Source organism: Gracilinanus agilis, chromosome 4 (genome assembly GCF_016433145.1).
Source record: "Gracilinanus agilis isolate LMUSP501 chromosome 4, AgileGrace, whole genome shotgun sequence".
Classification (NCBI taxonomy): Eukaryota; Metazoa; Chordata; class Mammalia; order Didelphimorphia; family Didelphidae; genus Gracilinanus; species Gracilinanus agilis.
Genome location: NC_058133.1, coordinates 8807492 through 8821383, shown reverse-complemented (window position 1 = coordinate 8821383; position 13892 = coordinate 8807492).

Sequence of the window (13892 nt, the reverse complement as noted above, 5' to 3'; positions counted from 1 at the left end):
TGGCTGTTCTCAGCAATACAATGATCCAGGAAAATTCTGAAGGACTTACAAAGAATGCTATCTATCCACCTTCAGAAAAAGAACTATTGGAGTCAGATGTAGAACAAAGCATACTATCTTCCTCATTAGTTTATTTATGATTTTATTTTGAAGTTTTGATTTTATATGAGTATTCTCTTACAAAATGACCAATATGTAAGTATATTAGGCATAATAATACATGTATAATCCATATTAAATGTGTAATCCATATACCAAATCCATATCATCTCCAAAAAGAGGGAAGAAAAGGAGGGAGAGAAATTGGATCTAATAATTTCAGAAATCATATGTTGAACATTGTTACTATATGTAATTGGGAAAATAAAATATCTTTGAATAAAAAAGTTAAAAAATAATAATTTTTAAAAATCATAATATTTGAGAAAGAAGAATCCAAAATTAAAGCAACCAACATAGGTAAGAAACCACTGAATTCTTTCCAGACCAGGCACCTTATTGCCTTCTTTGTGGAAAATTCAGAACTCTGTGAGTTTTTCCATCTCATAGTAAAATATAAAGGGTTGGAGTCTATAAATTTGAAGGTGACTTATAAAAAGTTTAGGCAATTGTAACTGCTCTCTCTCTTTAAGTGATAAGGCCTTGAGAAGGAAGAGTGAAATCGGGAGAGCCTATCACTGACACCCTTTCCTGTATTACTCTATTTTGCATTCTCTATAGATTCTTTTATTTACATTTTTTTTCTATCCCACTTCTTCACATTAGCCATTACGAAGTCAATACCTCAACGAGCTCTTATTTGGTTCTTGCTTTGCTAAGCTCTGCAGATACAAATAGAAGTTCAAAGACAGTCCTTAGTCTTAAGTAGCTTACATTCCGAAGGAGGACAATTCATAGAAAGGAGCTCAAAGAGGGAGTGGGAATGGTACTCATGTAGGACATAGTCTCAAAGTCCAGACAGCCAGAGTCAGAGCTAGAAGAGTAATGAAGGAAGGCTGGCTGGGCCCTTTGTCAAACAGGATGAACTCAGAAATGAGATAAGGGATCTGAAGAAATAGAGATCTTCCAGTGTGAGAAGGCTACTAAGGATGAAATGAGAGGATCTCTACAGGACATAATAAAGCTTCAGTTTCTCAGACTTTCAGTGACCCAGAGAAGAACAAATAGGCATCATTATCCAAAACCTCCTTCTCTAATTTTTCATGTTTCTTTCAACATAAAATTTCCTTTTTAAATGCTCATCCATTTTTTCCCATCATTACCTTGATCTGAAAATTCATTAGTCTGTCTTATGGGCTTGTTCCCTACCCAGGACTTGCTTGTAGCATTTACAAATGCTTGGTTGGACATCTGTATTAAAAAAATTACTTTTTCCCCCCTAAACTTTGTAAGCTATTTAGAATTGAATTTACTATTGGATAGTCCTTCACAGTTGTATCCAAGCCATCCTTGGATAATATTTCCCTTTAGAGAATCCCTCACTAGTGGTCCTTTAGCCTCTACTATGAGTCTTGCAGCATGAGGGGGCACATTACTTTCTGAGGCTATCCATTCCATTTTCTCACTGTGAGGAAGTTTTCCCTTATGTAAAGTGTAAGTTTTTCTCTTTATAGCTTCTACTCCCCACTCCCAAATGACCCTCTTTCACAGCTTTACAAATAATTGAAGATGATTCTCATGTCCTCACTCTACCTTCTCATCTCCTGGTTTCGATTTATTCCCACTTGGCATGTTCTTGCGGAACATCTTCATTAAGGTTGTCCTGCTCTGGCTGTTCTCCAACTTATTAATGTCCTGAAAAAATGCTGTAAGCTTTTTGTTGTTCCTAACTTTCCTCAACAACTGCAAGTCATCCTGAGCTTGAACTTGTCTCACAATAGGCTTGCAGAATGGTGTGACTTTAAACAATATATATTGTTGCTTGAATTTATTTCCATTTCATGCATACTTTTTTGTTTCATAAAGATGTTTTATTTTATCAATTACATGAAATGGCAAATAGTCATATAAGTTTTCCAAAGTTATATGATGCAAATTACCTCCCTCTCTCTCTTCCTTTCCCCTTATTGGAGCTGTCAAGCAATTCAATATGGGTTACATATGTTTCATCATGCAAAACATATTCATTTTTTTTAAACCCTTGTACTTCGGTGTATTGTCTCATAGGTGGGAGATTGGTAAGGGTGGGCAATGGGGGTCAAGTGACTTGCCCAGGGTCACACAGCTGGGAAGTGGCTGAGGCCGGGTTTGAACCTAGGACCTCCCGTCTCTAGGCCTGACTCTCACTCCACTGAGCTACCCAGCTGCCCCCGATATTCATTTTTGTAAAAGAAAAATTATATAAAACCTAAACCCCCAAATAAAAACCCAAATCAACTAAAGTGAAAAATTCCTGTGCTTTGATCTACATTCCAAATCCAACAGTTCTTTCTCTGGAGGAGGATAACATTTTTTGTTGTAAGTCCTTCAGAATTGTCCTGAATCACCATATTGCTGAGAGTAGCTACCTCTTACCCAGATGATCAACCCACAATATTGCTTATTCTATGTACAATGTACTCCGGGTTCTGCTTATTTCATTCTGTATCTGTTCATGTAGGTCTTTCCAGCTCTTTCTGAAATCATGCTGTTTGTCATTTCTTAGAGCACAATACTATTCCATCACCATCGTATACCACAATTTGTTCAACCATTCCCCAACTGATGGATTCCTTTGATTTCTAATTCTTTGCCACCACAAAAAAGAGCATCTATAAATATTTTGTATAAGTAGACCCTTTACCCTATCCCCCCTTTTTTTCTCTTTGAGACACAGACCTAGAAGTGGTGTTACTAGATCAAAGGGTATTCATTGTTTTGTAGCCCTTTAGGCATAGCTCCAAATTGCTCTCCATGATGGTTGGATCAGTTTGTAGCTTCACCAGCAATGCATTAGTGTCCAAATTTTGCAACATTTCCTCCAATATTTATCATTTTCCTTTACTGTCATATTGGCCAATCCTATAGATATGAGGTGGTTCCTCAAAATTGCTTTAATTTGTATTTAGCTAATCAAAAGTATTTAGAAAAATTTTTCATATGATTATTGATAATTTTTATTTCTTTATATGAAAACTACTTATTCATATCTTTGACCATCTGTCAATTGGGGAAGGGCTTGTATTAGTAATTTGACTTAGTTCTCTATAGAGTTAGGAAATGAGATCTTTATCAGAGAAATCTGTTATAAATTTTTTTTCCAGTTCAGTGTTTTCCTTCCAATTTTTGGTAACATTGTTTTTTTTTTGTGCAAACTCTTTTTAATTCGATACAGTCAAAATTATTCATTTTACTTCTTATAATGTTCTCTATCTCTTGTTTGGTCATAAAACATTCCCTTCTCCATAGATCTGACAAGTAAACAATTCTGTTTTCCCCTAATTTACTTAGAGTATCACCCTTTATCATATACCCATTTTGACCTTATGTTGGTGTAAGGGTGTGAGTTATTGGTCTATACCTAGTTTCAACCATACTGCTTCAATTTTCTCTGCAACTTTTGTCAAGTAGTGAGTTCTTATTCCCCAAACTTGGGATTTATCAAACACTAGATTGCTAAAATCATTTACTCCTAATCTCTTCCACTGATCCACCATTCTATTTCTTAGCTAGTGCCAAACTATTTTGTTGATTACTGCTTTATTGTACAATTTAAGATCTGATACTGGCAGACGACCCTCCTTTACATTTTTTTTTCATTACTTCCCTTGACATTCTTGATCTTTTGTTTTTCCAGATAAATTTTGTTGTTATTTTTTCTAGTTCTATAAAATACATTTGCGGTAGTTTGATTGGTATGGCACATATGTTATTTTAAAATAATAATTTTTCTGAGTCCCCAGAAATCCATATCTATCTATCTATCTATCTATCTATCTATCTATCTATCTATCTATCTATCTATCTATCTATCTATCTATCTATCTATCTATCTACCTGTCTGTCTATCTATCTATCTATCTATCTATCTATCTATCTATCTATCTATCTATCTCCATTCTCTTTTTCTGTCTCTGTTTCTCTGTAAAATCTGAATTCAGATCTAGTCTGAAAACCTTACCAGTTCTGTGAGCCTGGGCAAGTCACTTAATCTCTGTTTGCCTCAGTTTCCTCATTAGTAAAATTATGATAAAACCAGCACCTATTACACATGGTTGTTGTGAGAATTAAATGAGAGAATATCTGTAGAGCCCTTAGCACAGAGCCTGGCACTTAGTGAACTTTATAAATGCTTATTTCCCTCCCTATGTAGGTTTGGTTAGGTACATATGTGTTTGTATATGCTCCTGGATCACTGCCTTTTCATGGTGAAGGGGTTTGTGTATCTTGAGGAAACTCTGAGCTATGTCATGCAGAGTCACCCAAGAGGGACAGGGAATAGAGGAAAAGTCTAACAAAAGGAAGAGAAAGTGGAGAAGAAAATGGGCAAATAGCTCCAGTATCTGTGCTAAGAAAACTCATGAAGTTAGCTTGCACAGAAAGGACAGAATGGCCTGGCATGCTGTGATCCACAGAGTCAGGAAGACTAAAATGTGAATGAATGACTGAACAACAATGTGTGTGTATGTGTGTGTAGTTAGAAGAGTTTATACACATATATGTACATATACATAGGTGTATCTATCTCTATGTCTTTATCAGTATATGCAAGTATCCTTTTAGGTAACTCTTTCCCTCCCTCCACACACAGTCTTTTCTCTTTGTTTTCAGAATTTAGCTTTCAGGCCTTTCCCCAGCCCAGTGTGTGGTCTTCTCCTGTAGAATTTTCATCCCTGCCTGGTATCTTTTATCTCTTCCCTGAACCTAATAGCCAGTTTATCCTGTTGGTGAGAATCCTCTTCATCCGGTCTTACATATTCCCAGTTCTAGGCCATAAATGCAAATTATTGGAAGAACCATTTCTTTAGAGTAGAAGTCATTTTTGAAGTAAGGAAGCCTTGCCCTGTGAATACAAAGCCACGTCCTCCACTTCATCATATGGATTATTGATACCCTATTCCAAGACACATAAGAAATCCTCTTCTTTATGTGTAAGTGATCTCCTTATTTATGTGCTGCGTTTGCATTGAACTATCAGGTTCAAGCCCAAAGAGTAGTCAAGGCTAAGCAATGTGAGTTAAGTGACTAGCCCAGGGTCACACAGCTAGGAAATATCTGAGGCTGGATTTGAACCCAGGACCTCCTATCTCCAGGCTTGGCTCTCTTTCTACCGAGCCACTTGGCTGTCCACTCCTTTTACTACTCTTAAAAATTCTCTATGCACAGAAGGACCTGAGTTCTACTTTTACTCCAATACTCTGAAATTTTTTTCCTAGATTCAGAATACCACTGATATCCAATCTGCCACCAAATAGTCCCTATTCTTCCTTCTGAATTTCTCTTATCATCCAGAATTAATTTGACGGTTCCTTTGGAAGGTTCCTTTGTCTCTGATACCCTTCCCCCCATATAAAAGTATTGGGGGAGCAGTTGACTTTCTCTGACCCACAAGCAGTCAGACAGATGATCAGCCATTACATCTTCCATTTCTTTCAACTGTCCAATTATAGAGATCATTTGGACATAGTCCACCTTGACCTGAGCAAGGGCAGCCTCGACTCGCCTGGATATTTCCTGCCTAGAATACTGGAACTCCCTCCTCCCACCGACATGACCTTAGGTAGGTCCCGCAGGCCCGTGGCCCTCATATCCTCACACGTTGTTTACTGAAATTTCTTCCTGGATAATCAGTCTGTTTCTAGTCTTTTCCCAAATCATATCTAGCCTGTGTCCTGGGCAGTCGGTAGTGTGTACCACTGCCAGGCTCATCTTTTTGAAAGTAGCTTTCATCGAGTCATTCCAATGTTCAGGAGCCTAAAGAGTTCTGCAGAAAGCACTTTTGCTTCCAATCCAATCAATTTTACTCTCTTCAGGGTGACATTCAAGACCCTCCATCATTTGTCTATCCACCTCTCCATCCATCCATCCATCTCCCTTATTTCCCGCTAGAGCTCAACGTGTTCTCTTTGACTCATTCGCTTAATTTGACCTCCTCCCTGCCACCACCCACATCTCACTCCCTCATTTCCCTGAAGATTTAGTTCATATTCTTTTTTTAAATAATTTTTTATTTTTAGAAAAATTTTCCATGATTACATAAGTCATGCTTTTACTTTCCCCTTCACCCCCTTAACCCTCCTACCCCCTCCACTGTAGCCAATTCGCATTTCCACTGGTCTTATTATGTGAGGTCAGTCAAGACTTATTTACACATTATTGATAGTTACATTGGTGTGGTCTTTTCAGGTCTACATCCCCAATCATGTCCTCATCAACCCAAGTGTCCAAGCAGTTGTTTTTCTTCTGTGTTTCTACTCCGGCAGTTCTTCCTCTGAATGTGGGTAGTGTTCCTTTCCATAAATCCCTCAGAATTGTCCTGGGTCATTGCATTGTTGCTAGTACAGAAGTCCATTACATTCTATTTTACCACAGTGTATTGGTCTCTGTGTACAATGTTCTTCTGGTTCTGCTCCTTTCACTCTGCATCAGTTCCTGGAGGTCTTTCCAGTTCACATGGAATTCCTCCAGTTTATTATTCCTTTGAGCACAAGAGAATTCCATCACCAACACATACCACAATTTGTTCAGCCATTCCCCAATTGAAGGGCATACTCTCCTTTTCCAGTTTTTTGCCACCACAAAAAGTGCAGCTATAAATATTTTTGTACAAGTCTGTTTATCTATGATCTCTTTGGGGTACAAACCCAACAATGGTATGGCTGGATCAAAGGGCAGGCATTCTTTTATAGCCCTTTGAGTATAGTTCCAAATTGCCATCCAGAATGGTTGGATCAGTTCACAACTCCAACAGCAGTGCATTAACGTCCCAATTTTGCCACATCCCCTCCAACATTCATTACTCTTCCCTGCTATCATTTTAGCCATTCTGCTAGGTGTGAGGTGGTACGTCAGAGTTGTTTTGATTTACATTTATTTAATTATTAGATATTTAGAACACTTTCTCATGTGCTTATTGAAACTTTTTATTTCTTTATCTGAAAATTGCCTATTCATGTCCCTTGCCCATTTATTAATTGGGGAATGGCTTGATTTTTTATACAATTGATTTAGCTCCTTGTATATTTGAGTAATTAGACCTCTGTCAGAATTTTGTGTTATAAAGATTTTTTCCCCAGTTTGTTGTTTCCCTTCTGATTTTGGTTGCATTGTTTTTCTTTGTACAAATCCTTTTTAATTTAATATAGTCAAAATTATTTATTTTACATTTTGTAATTTTCTCTAACTCTTATTTGGTTTTAAAATCTTTCCTTTCCCAGAGATCTGACAAGTATACTATTCTGTGTTCACCTAATTTACTTATAATTTCCTTCTTTATATTTAAAGTATAGGAATAGAAGGTTCTTTCCTAAAAATAATAAACAGTATATATCTTAAACCATCAACAAACATCATATACAATGGGGATAAATTAGAAGCCTTTCCAATAAGATCAAGAGTGAAACAAGGATGCCCATTATCACCTCTATTATTTAACATTGTGCTAGAAACACTAGCAGTAGCAATTAGAGAAGAAAAAGAAATTGAAGGTATTAAAATAGGCAAGGAGGAGACTAAGCTATCACTCTTTGCAGATGATATGATGGTCTACTTAAAAAAATCCTAAAGAATCAACTAAAAAGCTAGTAGAAATAATTAACAACTTTAGCAAAGTTGCAGGATACAAAATAAATGCACATAAATCATCAGCATTTCTATATATTTCCAACACATCACAGCAGCAAGAGGTAGAAAGAGAAACACTATTTAAAATCACCCTAGACAATATAAAATACTTAGGAATCTATTTACCAAAACAAATATAGGAATTATATGAACATAACTACAAAACACTTTCCAAAAAACTAAAACTAGATCTAAACAATTGGAAAAACATTGAATGCTCATGGGTAGGATGAGCTAACATAATAAAAATGACCATTCTACCCAAATTAATTGACTTATTTAATGCCATACCTATCAAACTACCAAAAACCTCTTTTACTACATTAGAAAAAACTATAACAAAGTTTATTTGGAAGAACAAAAGATCAAGAATATCAAGGGAAATAATGAAAAAAAAAACGTGAAGGAAGGTGGCTTAGCAGTACCAGATATTAAGCTATACTATAAAGCATCAAAACAATATGGTACTGACTAAGAGATAGAAGGTAGGATCAGTGGAATAGACTTGGGGTAAGTGATGTCAGCAAGACAGGGTATGATAAACCCAAAAAGCCCAACTTTTGGAACAAAAATCCACTATTTGACAAAAACTGCTGGGAAAATTGGAAAACAATAAGGGAGAGATTAGGTTTAGATCAACATCTCACACCCTACAGCAAGATAAATTCAGAATGGATGAATGACTTGAATATAAAGAAGGAAACTGTAAGTAAATTTAATTCATATTCTACCTTCTTCAGGAGACCTGCTTAGTCCCCTAGCTACAAGTGCCTTCCCCTTTAAGGTGTTTCCATCTGTCTGCTGTATGTACTCCATCCAGAAACAAAGATCGAGGTCAACTCTAGATGTTTAGAAGAAACAACATCTCATTAGTCAGATGTGTTTTTAAACAGAGTAAAAGGACATAATTAGGCATGGGTGATTTTTGTACCCAAGTAGAGTAAGGATTGCTGTTTTTTAAACCCTTATCTTCCATGTTATTATTAACACTATATATTGGTTCTAAGGCAGAAGAGTGGTAAGAGCTAGGCAATGGGAGTTCAGTGACTTGCCCAGGATCATAGAGCCAGGAAGTCTGAGCTCAGATTTGAACCCAAGACCTCCCATCTCTAGGCCTGGCTCTCAATCTACTGAGCCACCTAGCTGCCCCCATTGCTAATTCCTTTTAAGGATGACCAGTTTCTTCTGTCCATTGTCTCTGCCCCACAGACACCTAAGAAAGTACTTGTTAAAATAAAACAAGATGAACAAAAAAAAAAAAACCCAATAGTCTTTGAACTCTCACTTACCTTTAACTTTCCTTTTGTGTGGTCTCTTGAGGAAGTTTTGGTTTGAATAAAGAAAATACAGGCATTGCTGCCACCAGACACTGCAGTCAAGGTGACCTTACCACCTCCTTCTTCTCTAGAGAAATGATCCAAATCTCCCACTGTGGGGTGGGTGGAGAGGGAGTCCTGCCCTCCAGTCCTGATCTTGCATTAAGAGGGAAGAATTCCAATAGCTGACACAAGCCTTATTTTTTTTATTCTTGATATATTTTAAAAGTTCAATTAATTAATTAATTAAGAATAATTTTCCATGGTTACATGATTCATATTCTTTCCCTCCCTTCCTTCCACCTCCTCCCATATCCAATGTGCAATTCCACTGGGTTTTACATGTGTCGTTGATCAAGATCTATTTCATATTATTAGTATTTGCACTAGGGTGATCGTTTAGAGTCAATATCCCCAATCACATCCCCATCAACCCATGTGATCAAGGAAATGTTTTTCTTCTGTGTTTCTGCTCCCACAGTTATTTCTCTGCATCCAAGCCTTATTTGAACTTATTTCTCATATTTTGTCTTAATAACAAAGACTATGGAGTGTGGAGACTTGGAAAAGTCTCCAGCAGGAAGGGGAATTCCTGCTGAATCTGGAAGGAAACCAGGGATATTAAGGGGTAGAAGCAAGAGACTAGGGCATCCTAAACATGAAAGGCCCCCAAGTCTTGTTTGGGGAACTGCCATCAGGTCAGTGTAACCCAATGACAGATTGTCAAAGGGGGAAAGTGTAAGAAACTATGATGCCTTCACATTAGAGACATCAATTATCTAAATATAGATAGAGGTCTCCTTTCAAAACTATTTAAGAACATATTAATAGGGAGGCACCTAGAGAAGAAGAACCAAAATGATGGAGGGCCTTGAGACTATGCCATTTGAGGAGTCATTGATGGGAACGAGAAGATTTAGCCTTGAGAATATGAGCCTTTGGAGAAACCCAGCTGCTGTCTCCCTGTTAGAAGGTGCCTCTGTGGATGTGGTATTAATAAACTTATTCTTTTGGGTTCAAGAGAAAAGAACCAGGAGTCAGGTTTAATCATGATACAGTAGGACACTCTTCCTGACTCTGGGCATTTTCAGGGTCTGTGCCAAGCATTGGAGATACAAAGAAAAGGAAAAAGATACCGTCCCTACCCTCTGTGACCTCATTCTCTGATTGAAACAACCAATTCTTGACTTTATTTCCTCCATGAATTTTTTCTCCAGTGGAAGCAATACATCTCTTATTTCCCAACATGACAAACAGGAAAATATGTATTATATGATAATATATGTATGACCTATATCATATTACTTGCCTTCTTGGAAAGGAGGGCTGGAAAAGAGAGATGGGAAAAAAATGAGACAGATTTTTGGATTTTGCTAATGTAAGAATTTGTTTCTCTTGGATAAACATTTATTATAAATTATAGCAAATCATATATATGTTACATTGTGCTTGTTTTACATATTATATTATATATAAGTAAATATCTAGGATTTCCAAAACAACTGGGGTTAAGCACATAGATAAAGAATAGATTGAAAGTAATAGCAGAGAGGGCAGGTAGGTAGCTCAGTGGATAGAGAGCCAGGCCTAGAAATGGGAAGTCCTGAGTTCCAATCTGGCCACAGATGCTTCCTATATGTGTGACCCTGGGCAAGCCACTTAACCCCCATTTCCTAGCCCTTACCACTCTTCTGCCTTAGAACCAACATTATGAATTCATTCTAAGATGGAAGGTAGTTTTCTTTTTTTTTTTTTTAACCCTTACCTTCTGTCTTAGAGTGAATACTGTGTATTGGCTCCAAGGCAGAAGAGTGGTAAGGGTAAGCAATGGGGGTCAAGTGACTTGCCCAGGATCACACAGCTGGGAAATGTCTGAGGCCAGATTTGAACCCAGGACCTCCCGTCTCTAGGCCTGGCTCTCAATCCACTGAGCTACCGAGCTGCCCCCCTCTTTTTTCTTTTTTAACAAAATATTATCAGAAGGGAAGGTGCTATCAGACAGGAGGAGAGAGAAGAAAACCTTCAATGGCAGAAGAAAACCTTCAACCTCCCTATTAATATGTTCTCAAATATTTTTGAAAGGATATCTCTTGTGGTGATTCGTTAGCATGCTATATTTGAACTGAGTCTCGAGGAAAGCAAGGGAAATGAGGAGGAAAAGATAAGGAGGGATAGTCAAGGAGGCATATGAGGTAGCCCGAGAAAGGCCCAGTTTGGTGCTGGGCCAGTGTGGCCGAATGGTAGAATGTGGGGAGGGCAGTAGAAAAGAGCAGGAAGCCAAATGCTCCGGGAAATCTGAGAAGGGAGCCATCGCCTCTGCTGAGACCCTGGGCGAAATGTCTCCTGATAGCTTTCACAGACGTGACGGGGAAATATTAGCTCAATGACAGTAGAGTTCTTTCTGAGCTGGTTACATGGGCATACCCAAAGAATATTGATGAATGGATTGAGGGGAGCTCACCGAGAGGCGCATAGCAGTGGGCCACGGGGGGTCTGTCCTTTTCAACATCTTCATCAATGACGTTTATGAGCACACGGGAGGCATATTAATCAAACTGGCTGTTGACACCACGCTGGAAGGACTAGCTAATATGCTGAATGACAGAATCAGGATATTTTTTAAAAAGATCTCAATAGTGGTAATGATAAGATAAACCCAACAGCGTGAGATTTAACAGAGACAAATGGAAAGTCCTGCCTTTAGGTTAGAAACATCAATTACATAAATATAGGATGCAGAAGACCCAGCACAATAGATATTCATCTAAAAAGACCTAAATTCTCTAGCCAACTCCCTGTAAGCCAGCAGTGTTATTCAACTCCTCAAAAGGTCTATGGGATACTAGGCTGGAGGATTAAAAATATACTATCCGGGGCAGCTGGGTAGCTCAGTGGATTGAGAGCCAGGCCTAGAGACGGGAGGTCCTAGGTTCAAATCCGGCCTCAGACACTTCCCAGCTGTGTGACCCTGGGCAAGTCACTTGACCCCCATAGCCTACCCTTACCAATCTTCCACCTATAAGTCAATACACAGAAGTTAAGGGTTTAAAATTAAAAACAAAACAAAACAAAACAAAAATATACTATCCAGGCCAATTTCTGAGTACTCTGGTGAGTTCTGAGCCCCATAGCTTTTAGGTGATGTTGAACCTCTTTGAGATTTTTCAAAAGAAGGCAGAGTTTGTGGCAATCCAGCTGGACTCAGTGCCACAAGGAAAGCACTGGAGGGGAATGGAGATGGTTTCTGGAAGGCACCTGTAAGACTAAAGGTGGTCATGTTTGGTAGAATTAAAATTATAGGAGAGAAATTAGAGGTGACAGTATCAGGATATTTTATATTTGGAAGATACTGTCTGATAAAGTGGGAAGAGCACTGGAAATGGGATCAGGAAGACCTGAGTTTGAGTCCTGTCTCAGGCATTGTGACATATCATTGTGTTATCCTGACTAACTTACTTTACCTCTGTGGGCTTCAGTTTCTTTATCTGTAAAATTAAAGGGTTAGACTTGATGGTGTCTAAGATCCCTTCTTGCTCTAAATCTATGATCCAGTCTATGTCATATTGGAAAAATAGTTGTCTAGTCTGTGCTTAAAGACCCCTGGGCAGGAGGAATGCATTCTTTTCTGAGGCAGCCTATTCAACTCCTCGGTGACTTTCACTTACAAGAAGCCTGCTTTACAGCAAGGCTCAATTTGTTGCTTTGCCACCTCTGCCCTTTGCTTTTTGTTATGCCCTCTGGTGCCAAATAGAAACGTTTCTTAAATACCTGGACACAATACCATTCTCCTCTCCCCCATCTTTTCTCTAGGCTAGACATCCTGGGCTCCTTGAACTTCTCTTTATAAGACACGACTCAGATCCTGCTTATCAAAGTCTCTTAAAGCATAATACTTTAAATGGAATCTGATACCCCAAATTGCAGTTGGCCAGGGAAGACTCAGCATAGTGGAAAGGATGTTAGATTTGGAGTCAGAGGACATGAGTTTAGGCAGTCAACATTTCTTAAGCATCTATGTGACTAGTGCAAAAAATGAATCTGCTGACGTGGCTGCATTCATTTGGATTTGTACCACCTGAAGTTCTAAGTATGTAAAATAGATTCACTGATTCCAGCCCAATGGAAATATAGGGTTCGAATTCTAATAATGCGACTGTTTTGCAGGATTCACTATTGGCACTAATCAGGATGTAGATGTACTGTGGGCCAACTACTGTGCTAAGTGCCAGAGATACAAATAGGAGAAGAAAAAAAGAAGTTTTTGCCGTCAAGGAGCTTATGTCCTAATAAAGGAAGATGATACACAAAAGGGAACTAGAAGTGGGGGTACCTATATAAAAAAGTATGGTGGTGAAGTCCAGAGTCAAAAAAAGAGATGGGAGGGAAATGAATGTAGGCTAGGGTAGATTTCTCCTCAAAATGGAGGCTCTGACATATTCATACTAGAGGTAGATGGATAGATGGATAGATAGATAGAGAGAGATAGATGGATGGACAAATAGATGGAGAGATAGATAAATAAGAAGATAGTTAGATTAGTAGGTAGACAGATAGATAGACAAAGCATCATTAAGCACATACCATGTACTAAGCACTCTGCTAAAAACAGGGGCAACAAAATCCAAGCAATCATGGATGCTAACTAGTAGAAGACAGGGACTGTAGTGGCAACATGAGAAGACTTTAGAGACTGGGGGAAGTTACCATTTTGGCTTTGATCTTTCTTTCTTTCTTTCTTTCTTTCTTTCTTTCTTTCTTTCTTTCTTTCTTTCTTTCTTTCTTTCTTTCTTTCTTTCTTTCTTTCTTTCTTTCTTT